The sequence below is a fragment of the Bos mutus genome, chromosome 28 (assembly GCF_027580195.1).
Source record: "Bos mutus isolate GX-2022 chromosome 28, NWIPB_WYAK_1.1, whole genome shotgun sequence".
Lineage (NCBI taxonomy): Eukaryota > Metazoa > Chordata > Mammalia > Artiodactyla > Bovidae > Bos > Bos mutus.
The window spans coordinates 44,449,950-44,465,590 of record NC_091644.1 but is presented as its reverse complement, the minus strand read 5'-3'; the positions used below and the strand labels follow the sequence as shown (position 1 = coordinate 44,465,590).

General features: G+C 36.9%; 2 pseudogenes; both read left to right on the top strand.

The window, feature by feature from the left end:
• Positions 1–1,599: 1,599 nt before the first annotated feature.
• On the top strand, positions 1,600–5,285 carry LOC102279800 (olfactory receptor 5W2-like; annotated as a pseudogene).
• A 5,423-nt stretch (positions 5,286–10,708) lies between these two features.
• LOC102278954 (olfactory receptor 5W2-like) lies at positions 10,709–11,639 on the top strand (annotated as a pseudogene).
• Positions 11,640–15,641: the final 4,002 nt, after the last annotated feature.

Here is a 15,641-nt window from a genome sequence, read left to right as displayed (position 1 = left end):
GTCAAGCTTTCTTATAGAAGCAGGAACAAAGAGCTTAAAGTATACGGCCAGCAGAGGGCATGCAGAGTTAACACATAATCAGTAAAAACATTTCAAGAACAGTGCACTCTAAATGACTCATGGGCTTATCCCACAACCCGCTCTCACAAGTGACATCCCTATTTATTATTAACTCTTGGCACTGAGCATAACCAAAGGCAGGAGATGTTTTTCTGTCCAGAGGGCAAAGCCAAGTACTTCTGGCCCTTTGCCATTTTCCCAAGGACTTTCTCCTTTTATGGCTATTTTGCACTACGCTTCCCAACAGTAGTTACCCACACTCAGTTAAATTGTTCAGATCAGATCAGTCGCTTAGTCGTGTCCAACTCTTTGTGACCCTATGAATCACAGCACGCCAGGCCTCCCTGTCCATCACGAACTCCCGAGTTCACTGAGACTCAAGTCCAACAAGTCAGTGATGCCATCCAGCCATCTCATCCTCTGTTGTCCCTTTCTCCTCCTGCCCCCAATCCCTAGTTGGGGGAATATTGAAAGGATGTTAATCTACATGTGTTTGAGGAGCAGCCCTGTTAAGAAGCTAAAGCTGGGTTCTGGCTGAACAAATAGTTGTTGCAAGAAGTAGTTGCATCCCAGAAGACAGGGATTCCTGAGGGAAACATTTGGATTGGAGTATAATTAGAGCTTCCTTGGTGGCTCAGACAGTAAAGAATTTTCCTGTAATACAGGAGACCCAGGTTTGACCCCTGAGTCAGGAAGATCCCCTGGAGAAGGGAATGGCAACCCACTAAAGTATTCTTGCCTGGAGAATCCCATGGACAGATGAGTCTGGCAAATAGAGACCACAGGATAGCAAAGAGTTGGACACAACTGAGTGACTAACCACCGTAATTAGGTGACCAAGAACAATTCCACATATGTAATATGTGTAACAGAGAAGTAGAATGATAGTAAAATTCTTCTGAAACATAAATGTATCAATTTCTTGATTTTCCTGGGAAAACATTAGCAATTAGTTTTGGTTTGAACTTTGCCTCACCAATAGCTCCAAAGGAGTACAACTGGTGTTTCAGTGTTGAGATCCTCACAACCAAGAATAACAATGACATATAAAAAGGCATCAAAAGTTGCAATTAAAAATCACATTTCAAAAAAAAAAAAAATCACATTTCCAAAATTAAATATGAAATAATTATATGGAATTAAGCTAAACGATTTCCCAGATTTGTAGAAAATAAAAGTAGAAAAAAAAATGAAAAGAACAAAGAAAAACACCCAAACTGATAAGAAAACCTGTCCCTGTTAGTTCTCAAATGATATTTTCGATGAATTAGGGAATTTGTTATGCTCAGAATATTAATTTCAGTCCATTTGACATTATTTTATGTTATTGTGTTGTGGCTTTATCCTCATTGCCTTAATAACTAATGGTTCTGAGTAAACTCTCGTGCATTAACTTGTTGCTTATGTATCTTCTTTTTGACAATTTCTGTTAATTTTTTTTTTGGGGGGGGTCATTTTTTGTTTAAGTCTTTTCTTTTCCCAATGAGGAAAGCTATTAGTGTATTGTGGATACGAATTCTTTGTCATATATATGGATAAATGGTTTTGAAATACTTCCTATTTTTTGGAAATACTTCTCTCCGATTATACTTGTTTTTTGTTGTGAGTGAGTGAAATTTGCTCAGTTATGTCTGAATCTTTGTGACCCATAACTGTAGCCCCCCAGGCTCATCTGTCCATGGGATTTCCCAGGCCAATATACTGGAGTGGGTTGCCATTCCCTTCTACAGGGGATTTTCCAGACCCAGTGATTGAACCCAGCTCTCCCGCATTGCAGGAGAATTCTTTACCATCTGTGTCACCAGGGAAGGCCAATCGTTTACTACATAAACACTATTCCAAAATTCAGTTCAGTTCAGTTACTCAAATGTGTCTGACTCTTTGGGACTCCATGGACTGTAGCTTCCCTGTCCATCACCAACTCCCGAATCTTGCTCAAACTCATGTCCATCTATTTGGTGATGTCATCCAACCATCTCATCCTCTATAGTCCCCTTCTCCTTCTGCCTTTAATCTTTCCCAGCATCTGAGTCTTTTTCAATGAGTCAGTTCTTTGCATCAAGTGGCCAAACTATTAGAGCTTCACTTCAGCATCAGTTCTTCCAATGAACATTCAGGACCGATTTCCTGTAGGATTGACTGGTTGGATCTCCTTGCTGTCCAAGGAACTCTCAAGAATCTTCTCCAATGCCACAGTTCAAAAGCATCAATTCTTTCGTGCTCAGCTTTCTTTTTGTCCAACTCTCATATCCATACATGACTACTGGAAAAACCATAGCTTTTACTAGATGGACATTTGTTAACAAAGTAATGTCTCTGCTTTTTAATATGGTGTCTAGGTTGGTCATAGCTTTTCTTCCAAGGAGCAAGTGTCTTTTAATTTCATGACTGCAGTCACTCTCCACAGTGATTTTGGAGCACAAAAAAATAAAGTCTGTCACCATCTCCATTGTTTCCACATCTATTTGCAATGAAGTGTTGAGACAGGATGCCATGATCTTAGTTTTTTGAATGTTGAATTTTAAGCCAACTTTTTTACTCTCCTCTTTCACTTTCATCAAGAGGCTCTTTAGTGCTTCTTTGCTTTCTGCCATAAGGGTGGTGTTATCTGCATATCTGAGGTTATTAATAAAGAGCTTATAGATAGTATCATATTTCAGGAATGGCATAAAGATTCATACAGAAGTTTTTCAACTGCCTATCTCAGACATTTTTATAATTATCAGATAGATAGCAACATCTCTTTAAAGAGTGCCATTTAATCGAGACTTTTCTGAATGTAAAAAGAAAATAGAACAAATAAGTTATGTCTTTTCTTATAAATATGCTGTGAATGTCCAGAAGTGGTTCACATATATATATGATTTTCTCCATAATTTCTTCAAAACTTTAGACAACAACCCCAAAGAATGGAAAGAGAAAATTGCTCTTCCTTAACTGAATTCATATTTAGGGGAATTACTGATAAGTCTGGGATTAAAGTGACCCTATTTATGATGTTTTTTGTTGTTTATCTTATTAACATTCTGGCAAATCTTGGAATGATTATTTTAATTAGGATGGATCTCTAGTTGCATATACCCTTGTATTTTCTCCTCTGTCACCTCTCTTTCTCTGACCTCTGCTGTTCCACAGCCATTGGCCCCAAGATGCTGGTGGACCTATTTGCCAGTTCAGTTCAGTTCAGCCACTCAGTCGTGTCCAACTCTTTGTGACCCCAAGGACTGCAGCATGCCAGGCCTCCCTGTCCATCACCAACTCCCAGTGTTTACCCAAACATATGTTCATTGAGTCAGTGGTGCCATCCAACATCTCATCCTCTGTCATCTTTTCTCCTCTTGCCTTTAATCTTTCCCAGCATCAGAGTCTTTTTCAATGAGTCAGTTCTTCATGTAATGTGGCCAAAGTATTGGAGTTTCAGCTTCAGCATCAGTCCTTCCAATGAACACTCAGGACTGATCTCCTTTAGGATGGACTGGTTGCATGTCCATGCAGTCCAAGGGGCTCACAAGAGTCTTCTCCAACACCACAGTTAAAAGCATCAATGCTTTCGTGCTCAGCTTTCTTTATAGTCCAAATCTCACATCCATACATGACTATCAGAAAAACCATAGCCTTGACTAGATGGATCTTTTTTGGCAAAGTAATGTCTGTGCTCTTTAATATGCTGTCTAGGTTGATCAGAGCTTTTCTTCCAAGGAGAAAGCGTCTTTTAATTTCTTGGCTGAAGGCACCATCTGCAGAGATTCTGGAGCCCCCCAAAATAAAGTCAGCCACCGTTACCACTGTTTCCCCATATATTTGCCATGAAGTGATGGGGCCAGATGCCATAATGTTAGTTATCTGAATGTTGAATTTTAAGCCAACTTTTTCACTCTCATCTTTCACTTTCCTCAAGAGGCTCTTTAGTTCTTCTTCACTTTCTGCCATAAGGGTGGTGTTATCCACATATCTGAGGTTATTGATAATTCTTCCTATTTGCCAAGAAAAAGTCAATCTCTTTCTATGGCTGTGCTCTGCAATTCTTGGTCTTCTGTATCTTTGCCGATTCTGAGTGTCTCCTGCTTGCACTGATGGCCTATGACCAGTACAAGACTGTCAGCAGCCCCTTGCTCTATGTGGTCAGCATGTCCAGCGGGGTGTGCTCCCTGCTTATGCCTGGGGTTTTCCTGGTGGGGATAGCAGTTTCTCAGATACACACAGCATTAGCACTCCATTTACGTTTCTGTGGGTCAAATGTGATTAACCACTTTTTCTGTGATTTACCTCTGCTTTTTTTTTTTTTTTTCCCCTGTCCTGCTCAGATACACAGGTCAATGAATTAGTGATATTCCCTGCTTTGGGTTTTATTGAACTGAGTACTATTTCAGGAGTCCTTGCTCTTATTTTTATATCCTCCTTTCAGTCTTGAAGATCCACTCTGCTGAGGGGAGAGTCAAAGGTTTTTCCGCCTGCACCTTTGAGTTAACTGCAATGTCAATTTTCCAGGGAACTATGCTCTTTATGTGGGAGAAGGCAATGGCACCCCACTTCAGTACTCTTGCCTGGAAAATCCCATGGACGGAGGAGCCTCGTAGGCTGCAGTCCATGGGGTCACTGGGAGTCGGAGGCGACTGGGTGACTTCACTTTCACTTTTCACTTTCATGCATTGGAGGAGGAGATGGCGGCCCACTCCAGTGTTCTTGCCTGGAGAGTCCCAGGGATGGCGGGGCCTGGTGGGCTGCCGCATATGGGGTCGCACGGAGTCAGACGCGACTGAAGTGACTTAGCAGCAGCAGCACTGCATAGATATGGGAAAAGGCAATGGCACCCTACTCCAGTATTCTTGCCTGGAAAATCCCATGGACAGAGGAGCCTGGTAGGCTGCAGTCCATGGGGTCGCTGGGAGTCGGACGCGACTGGGTGACTTAACTTTCACTTTTCACTGTCATGCATTAGTGGAGGAAATGGCAACCCACTCCAGTGTTCTTGCCTGGAGAATCTCAGGGACGGCGGGGCCTGGTGGGCTGCCCTCTATGGGGTCGCACAGAGTCGGACACGACTGAAGCGACTTAGCAGCAGCAGCATGCTCCTTATGTATTTCAGGCCAAGTTCATCCTACTCTCTAGATGAAAACAAAGTGAACTCTTTATTTTACACTCTTGTGATTCTCCTGCTAAATCCTCTGATATTTAGCCTATGGAACAAGGATGTAAAAGAGGCCTTAGTAAAATTGGAAGCCTAACTATATTTTTAAATATTTGTATTATGCATATGTGCACACAACCACACACATATAATAATTGTGTAATTAAAATTTTATGGCATGACACATGAGAAACAATTTTCTTGAATTCCTAAGTGAATAATTATTTGCATTAAACTCCACTGTTAAGACTGGAAGAGGAAATGGCAACCCACTCTAATATTCTTGCCTGGAGAATCTCTATAGAGAGAAGAGCCTGGTGGGCTACAATCCATGGAGTCACAAAGAGTCAGATACGACTGAATGACTAAGCACATCTTCACTGTTGGTTTCCTCAGATATCATGCTTAGTATGTGGGCAGGGTTTATATATGGCACTTACCGTTTTTGAAAAATCTTTTGACTTTTCTACTTATGCTAATTTTTGCTTCATTTGTCATTCAAACATTATTTCAGTCTCACTAAAACATTATGCAATGTCTTAAAGGTTTTGTCATAAAGTAAATCAAAGATTTACTGAGCGATCTTTCAGAACTCAGGTTTTTTATATTTTATAGTACATCTTACAGATTCTATACTAGTTAATTTAAGCTGATACTAGTAGTAGACATTAATGAACCAAGCAGTTTAGTAATAAATGATCCACAAAATTATCATGGGATAAAAAATTTAAGGGCATTTTTGAGACATTATGGCATGTTAGGAAAACTTTTCATTGTGGAAAAAGCTAAAAACTTATAAAATTCTTATTTTATATAAAATATTTCTATTCCTACCATATTTTATCAATTCACCAAACTCTTTTGGAACTGTTGCTCATAAAAGACAGCCTAATAGAAAATATTGTCTGAAAATTAAAGTCTAAGACAAACAGGGCATCAGTGGATTGGCAGATATTGATAGTAAATAAACATGTAATCTAGTTAATTTGTCTCCATTCAAATGTCAGATGTATATTACAGCATCTAAAGACTGATTTGACCTACATATTGGTCCATTTTATTGGAATTAACAAATATGATATGAATAAAAGAAAAAAAAATTAACCCCCTTAAATGGAAGTCAAAAATAGTATTGCAGCAGACAACATTTGATTAAAATAGGCTTCCATGTCTGGAATCGGATAACTTAAAGAAGAACTATTTTTTTAGGAAATTCACAATTCAAATCCAAGTTGTGGCAATGGCATGGAGATACTCTTCTATTCCACGAAAATTCTTGAAATTCCACAAAAATAGGGAACAGCATATCAAAAGACTCTAATGTATTCTAGGCTGTCTACTTCAGTCCTCATCACTAACTTTCCTTCTTCTTTCCATAGCACATCCCTCTTACACATCATCAGTGACTGATGGAAAATATCTGTAATGTCAGTTGTTACTTCTCATCTTTCATTTCTAATTTTATTGACTTGGGTCTTCTCTTTTCTTCTCTTGATGAATCTGACCGAAGGTTTATCAACTTTATATTCTCAAAGAACCAATTTTTAGTTTCACTGATCTTTGCTATTATTTTCCTTATATTTTTCATTTATTTATGCTCTGATCTTTATGTTTTGGTTCCTTCTATTAACTTCAGGTTTTGTTTATTTTTTCTCTAGTTGCTTTAGATGTAATGTGAGGTTGTTTATTTGTGATTTTCCTTGTTTCCTGAGGTAAAACTGTATTGAAATAAACCTCCTTCTTAAAACTGCTTTTGCCGAGCAACTTAGGTTTTGGATTGTCATGTTTTGATTGTCATTTGTCTCTAGGTTTTTTTTTTTTTATTTCCTCTTTGTTTTCTTCAGTGACCTGTTGGTTGTTTAGTCACATATTGTTCACCCTGCATATGTTTGTGTTTTTTACAGCTTTATCTTGTAATGGATTTATCATATTGTCTTTGGAAACAGATGCTTGTTACTATTTCAATTTTTAAAAATTTACCAATTCTTGGTTTGTGACCCATGATATGATCTATTGTGGAAAATGTTCCATGTTTACTTGAGATGAAAGTGTATTCTGCTTCTTTCAGATGGAATGTCCTACAAATGTCAAATCTATCTGGTCTATTGTGTCATTTAAGAATTGGTTTACTTACTAATTTTCTGCCTGAGTGATTTGTCCATTGGTATAATTTGGGTGCTAAAGTTCCCCACTATTTTTATGTTACTGCCAATTTCCCCTTTTATAGATATTAGCACTTGCCTTGTATATTGAAGTGTTCCTCTGTTGGATGCATATATATTTACAATTGTTATGTCTTCTTCATGGATTGATCCCTTGGTCATTGTGTAGTGTCTTTCCTTGTCTCTTTTAACATTTGTTATTTTAAAAGTCTATCTTGACTGATAAGAGTATTGCTTTTCCAGCTTTCTTTTGATTTTCATTTGCATGGAATATCTCCTTACATCCCCTCATGTTCCATCTGTATGTGTCTCTAGGTCTGAAGTGGGTTTCTTTGTATATATCATCTTGATGAGACTTAATTTGTTCAAATTCTTTGTTCAAATTTTATTAGGTTGTTTGTTGTCTTACTGTCTGTGAAGATTCTTCATATACTTTGGCTACAAGTCATTTGTCATATCTACATCTATCTATCTATGTATATGGTTTTCAAACATTTTCCCTCGATCTTTGAATATACATGATTTATGTATATATTCAAAAATTTTCTTCTTTGATTTATTTTTACACACTGTCCCACATATCTCTTGCTACATAAACTGCATTTCATAACCAGATAACTTAAGAGAATGACCACTGACCATGAGTGCTCAGTCATGTCTGACTTTTTGCCACCCCGTGGATGGTAACCTGCCAGGCTCCTCTGCCCAAGAAATTTTCCAGGCAAGAATACTGGAGTGAGTTGCCATTTCCTACTCCAGGGGATCTTCCCAACCCAGGGATCGAACTCACATCTCCTGCTAGACAGTCAGATTCTTTTCTACTGAGCCACCTGGGAAACCCTTGAATATACATTAATTTATGTATATTCAAAAGCTTGTTTCTCTGATTTGTTTTTGTACACTGTTCTAGTTATCTCTTCCTACATAAATTGCATTTCAAAACTAAATAACTTAAGAGGATGATGACTGACTCCTTATTTTGTTCTTTCACATGTTTACTGAGATTGCATGAAATATTCAGTGGAAAGATGGTCTAGGTTGCGAGTTCTTTAATAATTGACACTAGATGAAAATGTCTATAAAGATTAACCCAAATTCTCCCCTTTCAGTTCATGTAATCTCAGAATGTGCCACATTGTAAAATCAGATGGCTAGTTGGAATTTCATGGTAATTCATAGCTTTCACACACTGTCTTCTTCAAGACAAGATCCAGAAATGACTTACAATATTTCTGCTAATTTTATTTGTCAAAACAGATGAAGTATGGCAAAAGTTCAAAGAATGATGAATATGCAATGCATGCAGTATAGCTAAACCTTGAAAATATTTAATTGATGACAAGAAGGCTGATGAAAAGAATAACAACAAAACAAACAAACAAACAAAAAAGCCTGTTACATAATTCTGTTTAAAAGGAGGCCAGGAATTGGAAAGTGCAAAGAATCAGAAAGTAAATTAGTAGTTGCCAGGGCTTAGGGAGGAAGGAATGGAAAGTGACAACTAATAAATATGGATATCTTTTCATAGTGATGAAAATGTTGTGGAAATAAATACTGATGATAATCTAAGAACCTTGAAAACATAGTGAAAAACAAAGAACTGTATACATTAGAAGGGTGAATTTTATGATGTACCATTACATTTTAGTAAAAAAGAAAACATGGACCAAGTGTGGTAAGATCCTTAAATGAGATGTGAAGGAGACTCTAAAACACTATGAACAAATCTAAGGAAATGGAAATAATGAAGGGAGGATCTTTTTGAGTTCCAGTATGTTTACTCTAAAGAAGGACAAAACCATTTCAGGATAACTGTGAATCACATCATACAAAAAAAAAAAAAAAAATGCAGTTTTCTTTTTACTATAGATCAATTTGATGACAGTAGGAAGGCATGAAAATTCAGCCTGTGCTAAGTAGCTTCTGAATTCTCAGCGGGAAATACAGAAGCAGAAATATAATTAATTAAATGTTTGCATAACATCAAAGCCGAGGGGCAGGAACACAGAGATTTCAGTCCCAATGTACCTGGTAAAATAAGAGGCCATCTGCTTATTGTTCAACTAGCCAAGACCTGTTCATCTCAGGTAGGTTTCCAGTTCCTAACTTAAAGAATATAGAAGAAAATACTTACCATTTTGAGGAAACAAATTGTAAATGAACGATTTTGTGCCGGCTTACTCATTAAAATCAGAAATTAATGGTTAGAAATATTTCAATCTCAGAATCACAAGAATCTGAACTTGTTAATATACACAATGCAACTGTTTATTTGTTTTATTTTGCTCTTTATTCACAGGGAATATTTACTCTTTTTATCTTTGGAAAAATGTATACATGAATTTAAAGCATGTTTTGTTTTATTAAAATAGAAGAGGTACCACAATAAAAATAAAAACATGTACAAATTCATCTCCATGTGAACCACATGCCATGTTTACTTAGTTCTGAGGGAAAAAAGTTCATTGCTTACATTCTATTCTTACAAACATTAACACGTATACACATACACATATATTACAAACAGAAAAGTCTATGCAGTTTAGAAACATCATTGTCCCTCATCTTATTTCCAATTTAGTAACTAATAGGCCATTTAAAATCTAAAACAATGCTAAACATACAATAAATTCTGTTGTTTTCACTTCCTTTTAGCTCTTTTTTTCTACTCATTAAGAGATTCACCTTTCGACAACTACCACTACACAAAGAGGTAATGAGCATTGTGGGAAATTGAGAATAAATTTCTAGAATACCAGGTCAATAATACTTAATTCATGTCTTAGCAAATACTGAACATAACATAAACTAAAACAAGTAATATAACTATTTTTATTAATAGTCATTTATATACTCACTGTTCTGGAACTGAGTCAAATTCTCTGAAACCAATAATGCTTTTTTGAGAAACATAAAAATTGTTATTGTTTTTTTGTATCTAAGTGACTATTTTCAGCCCTCATAAATGCTCAGTCCTATGTCTTACAGTCTGGCCTCTCTAACAGTGGTGTCTTCTAGGTTTTTCTCAAGATGTAAGGAGTTAAATTTCTCTAAATCTATTCCCTGGGATGAAGAAACTAACCCTCAGAGAAGAGCTTGTAGAAAGTAACAAATCTTATGAATGACATCTAGATTTGCATCCAATTTCTCAAAGGCCTTTCTCAGATACTTTATTATTGCAGAATAGATAGCTATGCCTCTTTAAAGACTGGGTGCATGACTGAATAATTTTCTAAGTATAAAAAGACAGTTTTGGAAAAATATATTCTGTCTTATGACATTTTGTAGATGCTAAAAAGTGTTACACATGCAAGTGTACATTTCTTGATCATTTTCTCAAAAGTTTACATCAGAAAGAAGGATGGATAGAGGGAATTGCTCCTTCATGACTGAATTCATTTTCTTGGGAATTACTGATAATGCTGTGAACAAAGTGATCCTATTTACCATATTTCTCCTTGTTTATCTCATTATTCTTCTGGCAAACCTTGGAATGATAACCCTGATCAGAATGGATCCCCAGCTGCACACACCCATGTACTTTTTCCTCAGTCACCTCTCCTTCAGTGACCTCAGCATTTCCACAGCAGTTGGCCCCAAGATGCTGGTGGACCTATTTGCTAAGAACAAATCAATTCCCTTCTATGGCTGTGCTCTGCAATTACTGGTGCTCTATACCTTTATAGATTGTGAGTGTCTCCTGCTGGCATTGATGGCCTATGACTGGTACAAAGCCATCAGCAGCCCCTTGCTCTATGCGGTCAGCATGTCCAGCGGGGTGTGCTCCCTGCTCGTGGCTGGGGTTTACTTGGTGGGAATGGCAGATGCTCTGATACACACGACATTAGCATTCCGCTTATGCTTCTGTGGGTCAAATGAGATTAACCACTTTTTTTGTGATGTTGCTCCTCTCCTATTGCTGTCTTGCTCAGATACACAGGTCAATGAGTTACTAATATTTACTGCTTTTGTCTTCATTGAACTGAGTACAATTTCAGGAGTCCTTGTCTCTTATTGTTATATCATCCTATCAGTCTTGAAGACCACTCTGCCAAAGGGGGTTCAAAGCTTTCTCTACCTGCATCTCTCACCTAACTTCTGTGGCCATTTTCCAGGGACTAATGCTCTTCATGTATTTCAGGCCGAGTTCTTCCTACTCTCTAGATGAAGACAAAATTACCTCTTTGTTTTATACCCTTGTGATTCCCATGTTAAACCCTCTGATTTATAGCCTAAGGAATAAGGATGTGAAACAGACCCTGAAAAAACTGAAGAATAAATGGTTTTAAAAATTTATATTTTTTATATGTGCACATATACACATCCATACATATATGGTGATTGATGGTTTATTAAAATTAAATGGTAGGTTACATGAGAAATATAATTTCTATTGAAGTGTATTGCTATTTCCCCCACCTGTCATGCTTCTTTTTATTTCCAGAATTTGTATATGGCATTAGTTTCTGGGAAAATTTTTTCTGACTTTTTCAATATGTTAGTTTTTGTTCAGTTTTTTTCAAGCACTATTACACTAAGATTTATAGTGCGTTTTATTCATTGATCTTTGTGCTTTGCAGTTCTTTATGTACTACAACATATCTTGTAGTTTAAATACTACTAAATATAAGCTAGTATTAATAATGTATTAACTGAACAGTCAAGTAATTCATAATAAGCCTGAAATTCATCATGAGATAACACATAGTGGTCTATTATTCAAGATTAAAAATATCTAAAACCAGTCTAAAGGAAGGACATCTTTGGATACTCAGTCAAATCAGAAAAGGATTCAATTTGGGAGATGAAAAAATATCAGGCAGAGGATCTGGCAGTTACTCAGATCCTGAAGTGTATGAGTCCATGCCTGTTAGAAGTCATATTGGGTACAACAGGGAAGAACCACAAGGGACATGTGCTAAATGAAATAATTCATACAGAAGAAGACAAGTACTGTACGGTCTCATATGCATGTAGAATCTAATTGGTCAAACACATAGAAATAGAGAATAGATTGGCTGTTGCTACAGGCTGAAAGGTGGGAGCAATGGGTGATGTTGGTCAAAGTTCACAGTCTTTCTGTTACTCGATGATAAATTCTGGGGGTCCAGTATGCACTGTGACTCTAGTTAACAGTTGTGTATTATAAGATTGAAATTTGCTGAGAGAGTAGACCTTAACTGTTTGGTTTTCATGGTATGCACACTCAAAGTGATAGCTATGTAAATTGATGAATGTGTTAACTAACTTTATAGTAGTAATTATTTCACAATGTAAACATACATTAAATCTTCATGCCCTGTACCATATGCATGTTATTTGTCTATTTTATCTGAATACAGCTAAAAAAAAAAAAAACAGTAAAAAAGGTAAGGGACAGTGGACACAATCATGGTAAAGTACATAATGGTGCTTCATTACCAACTCTCGATTCTTCTGTGACTCTCTGCACACCAATCTCCTTCCTTTTTTTTCTTATTCTTAGCTCTGGTTAAATACCCTCTTTGTCTTTTGTGGTTCATGAAAAAAAAAAAAAAACCACAGTTTTAAAAGATTATATCATCCTGTTTATCAGAGTTCTTTGCTAAGGTATGAGCATTGCATTATGTAAACAAACCACTACATGTTGCCTGGAAGATGAAATAAACAAATATGTAATAAACTAAAAATAGAAGACAACACTTTTTCACTGCTAATTGTATGTCAATTATATGTCAATACAAAATTGGGCATCCTGGTGGCTCAAGATGGTAAAGTGTCTGCCTTCAATGCGGGAGACACGGGTTTGATCCCTGGGTTGGGAAGATCCCCTGGAGAAGGAAATGACAATCCACTCCAGTATTCTTAACTGGAAAATTCCATGGACTGAGGAGCCTGGTAGGCTCCAGTCCATGGGGTCACAAAGAGTCAGACACAACTGAATGACTTCACTTTCACTTTCCTTGACACAAAATTAAATGAGGGTTTGATAACTAGCTTAAAATGTATATCAGAACACAGTTAACATATTGAACACATATACACAGGTTTGTTTGGAAGGTGCATAAAATGGTTTTGGACATTAAGATAATATACTTATAAAGACATGCTTTTTAACTTCACTAGAAAGAATAAACTCTAAGTTCTTGCTATTTGACTATTGCATCTGCCTTTGATCTGATGTCCTGAAGGCTAAAGCACTAAATTAGTTTGTTGAGAAAGCTAAGATGTGACAATGTATTTTAAATACCATAATGTACTGAAAGAGACTGATATTTATCCATTACAATTACAAAATTAAAGCTTCTGATGGTCTTCAATTTTCTACCTGCCATTGTAAAATCTTCTTATGTGACAATATTTTAGAATGGAAAATAAAGCCTACATAATTCCTCTGTTCCCTGGTGACTCAGACAGTAAAGCGTCTGTCTACAATGTGGGAGACCCAGGTTCGATCCCTGGGTCAGGAAGATCCCCTGGAGAAGGAAAAGGCAATCCACTCCAGTACTACTGCCTGGAAAATCCCATGGACAGAGGGGCCTGGTAGGCTACAGTCCATGGGGACGCAAAGAGTCAGACATGACTGAGTGACTTCACTTTCACTATGACATGTTAAGAAAAACTCTAAATTCTTGAATAATATAAAAGACTTAAATATGCATACTCCTGGCGTACATTCACTCAAACTTCTTTTGACTTGTTGCAACAGCAAGGCAGCAATATGACAGCAAACATGATCAGAAATATAGCTAATCAAAATGGATGTCAATGTATTACCATTAATTCAGAGATTAATAAACATGGATCTAATTAATCCATCTTCATATATATAATCAGTTTTATATAAGTATTTAAAAATTGATTCAATATGAATACTAGCCCATTTTATTGTATCTTGTGAGTAATATGTAAAGAGAAGAAAAATTTAAGCCCATTAAATGGATTTTCAAAAATAGAACTGATTCAATTGATTGTAGGCTTCCTCTCCTTGAGTTGAAGAAATTAATGAGAAATTATGGAAATTTTTAAAGATAATTTCTATGTCAGATAGGAATTTGGGGAAAATGATTCTTCTTTCCTAATATTAATCTGAAAAAAAAATGGAACAATACAACATAAAATTTATTCTAGCCTGTCAATTTCAGTATTCTTCATTCTTTACCATTTTAATGTCTTCACATCATATTCTCCTCATATGTGCACCAATGACTCATGGAAAATATCATTGTACAAATGCACAATGACATTATCAATGACAAATGTAATGTTTTAATATTACAGTCAAATTCCTATATCTTGACCTCTTTCTTCATCCTTGCCACTGAAATACTTTAGCATAAACATGGCAATCACTGACTCAATGGCATGAGTTTGAGCAAGCTCCAGGAGTTGGTGATGGGCAGGGAAGCCTGGCATGCTGTAGTCCATGGGGTTGCAAAGAGTTGGACACGACTGAGTGACTGAAATGAACTGAACTGAAACATGGCAAGGCAATGTTAGATTTGGTAAATGTCTGTCTAATGCAGAGGACAGACACACTCATACTTGTTATAGGCTGTACAAGTACACTCGTTACAAATAGAACAGCAGTAATGTTCAATACACCAAAAAGTAGGAGGATCTGGGTTAAAGCTAGAGGCAGAAATCTTTAACTTCCCTGGATGGCTTTCTCTTTAGTTAGAACCATGCTATGAACCAGGCAGGAACACCACTCTAAATACCTCACTCTTGCTTTCTATTCTTCACATCACCCTGTGTAGAAGAGCGATTTAAGCTAGATTACCTCTAAGGTTCTTTTCAGGTGATATGATCTGCCTCTATAAAATATGACTTTACTGTTGTGCAAATCCATCCATACCATTGGAAACAATATGAAAAAAAAAAAGTCACTTCACATTCAATCAAAGAATTGATCTGAACATATAGACTGATTATCTTAGCTGGTAAAAAATCCACTTGCAGTGCAGAAGACCCTAGTTAGATTCCTGGGTTGGGAGGATACCATGGAGAAGGGATAGGCTACCCACTACAGTATTCTAGGGCTTCCCTTGTGGTTCAGCTGGTAAAGAATCCACCTGAAATGCAGGCAACCTGGATTCATTCCCTCGATTGGGAAGATCCCCTGAAAAAGGGAAAGGCTACCCACTTCAGTATTCTGGCCTTGAGAATTCCATGCAATGTATAGTCCATGGGGTTGCAAAGAATTGGACATGACTGAGTGACTTTCACTTACTCACTCAACCTGAAATGTAAGTTACATGAATCCATTTTTGCCATTTTGGAAAGAAGCAGACCCTTACCCTTGTCCAAGT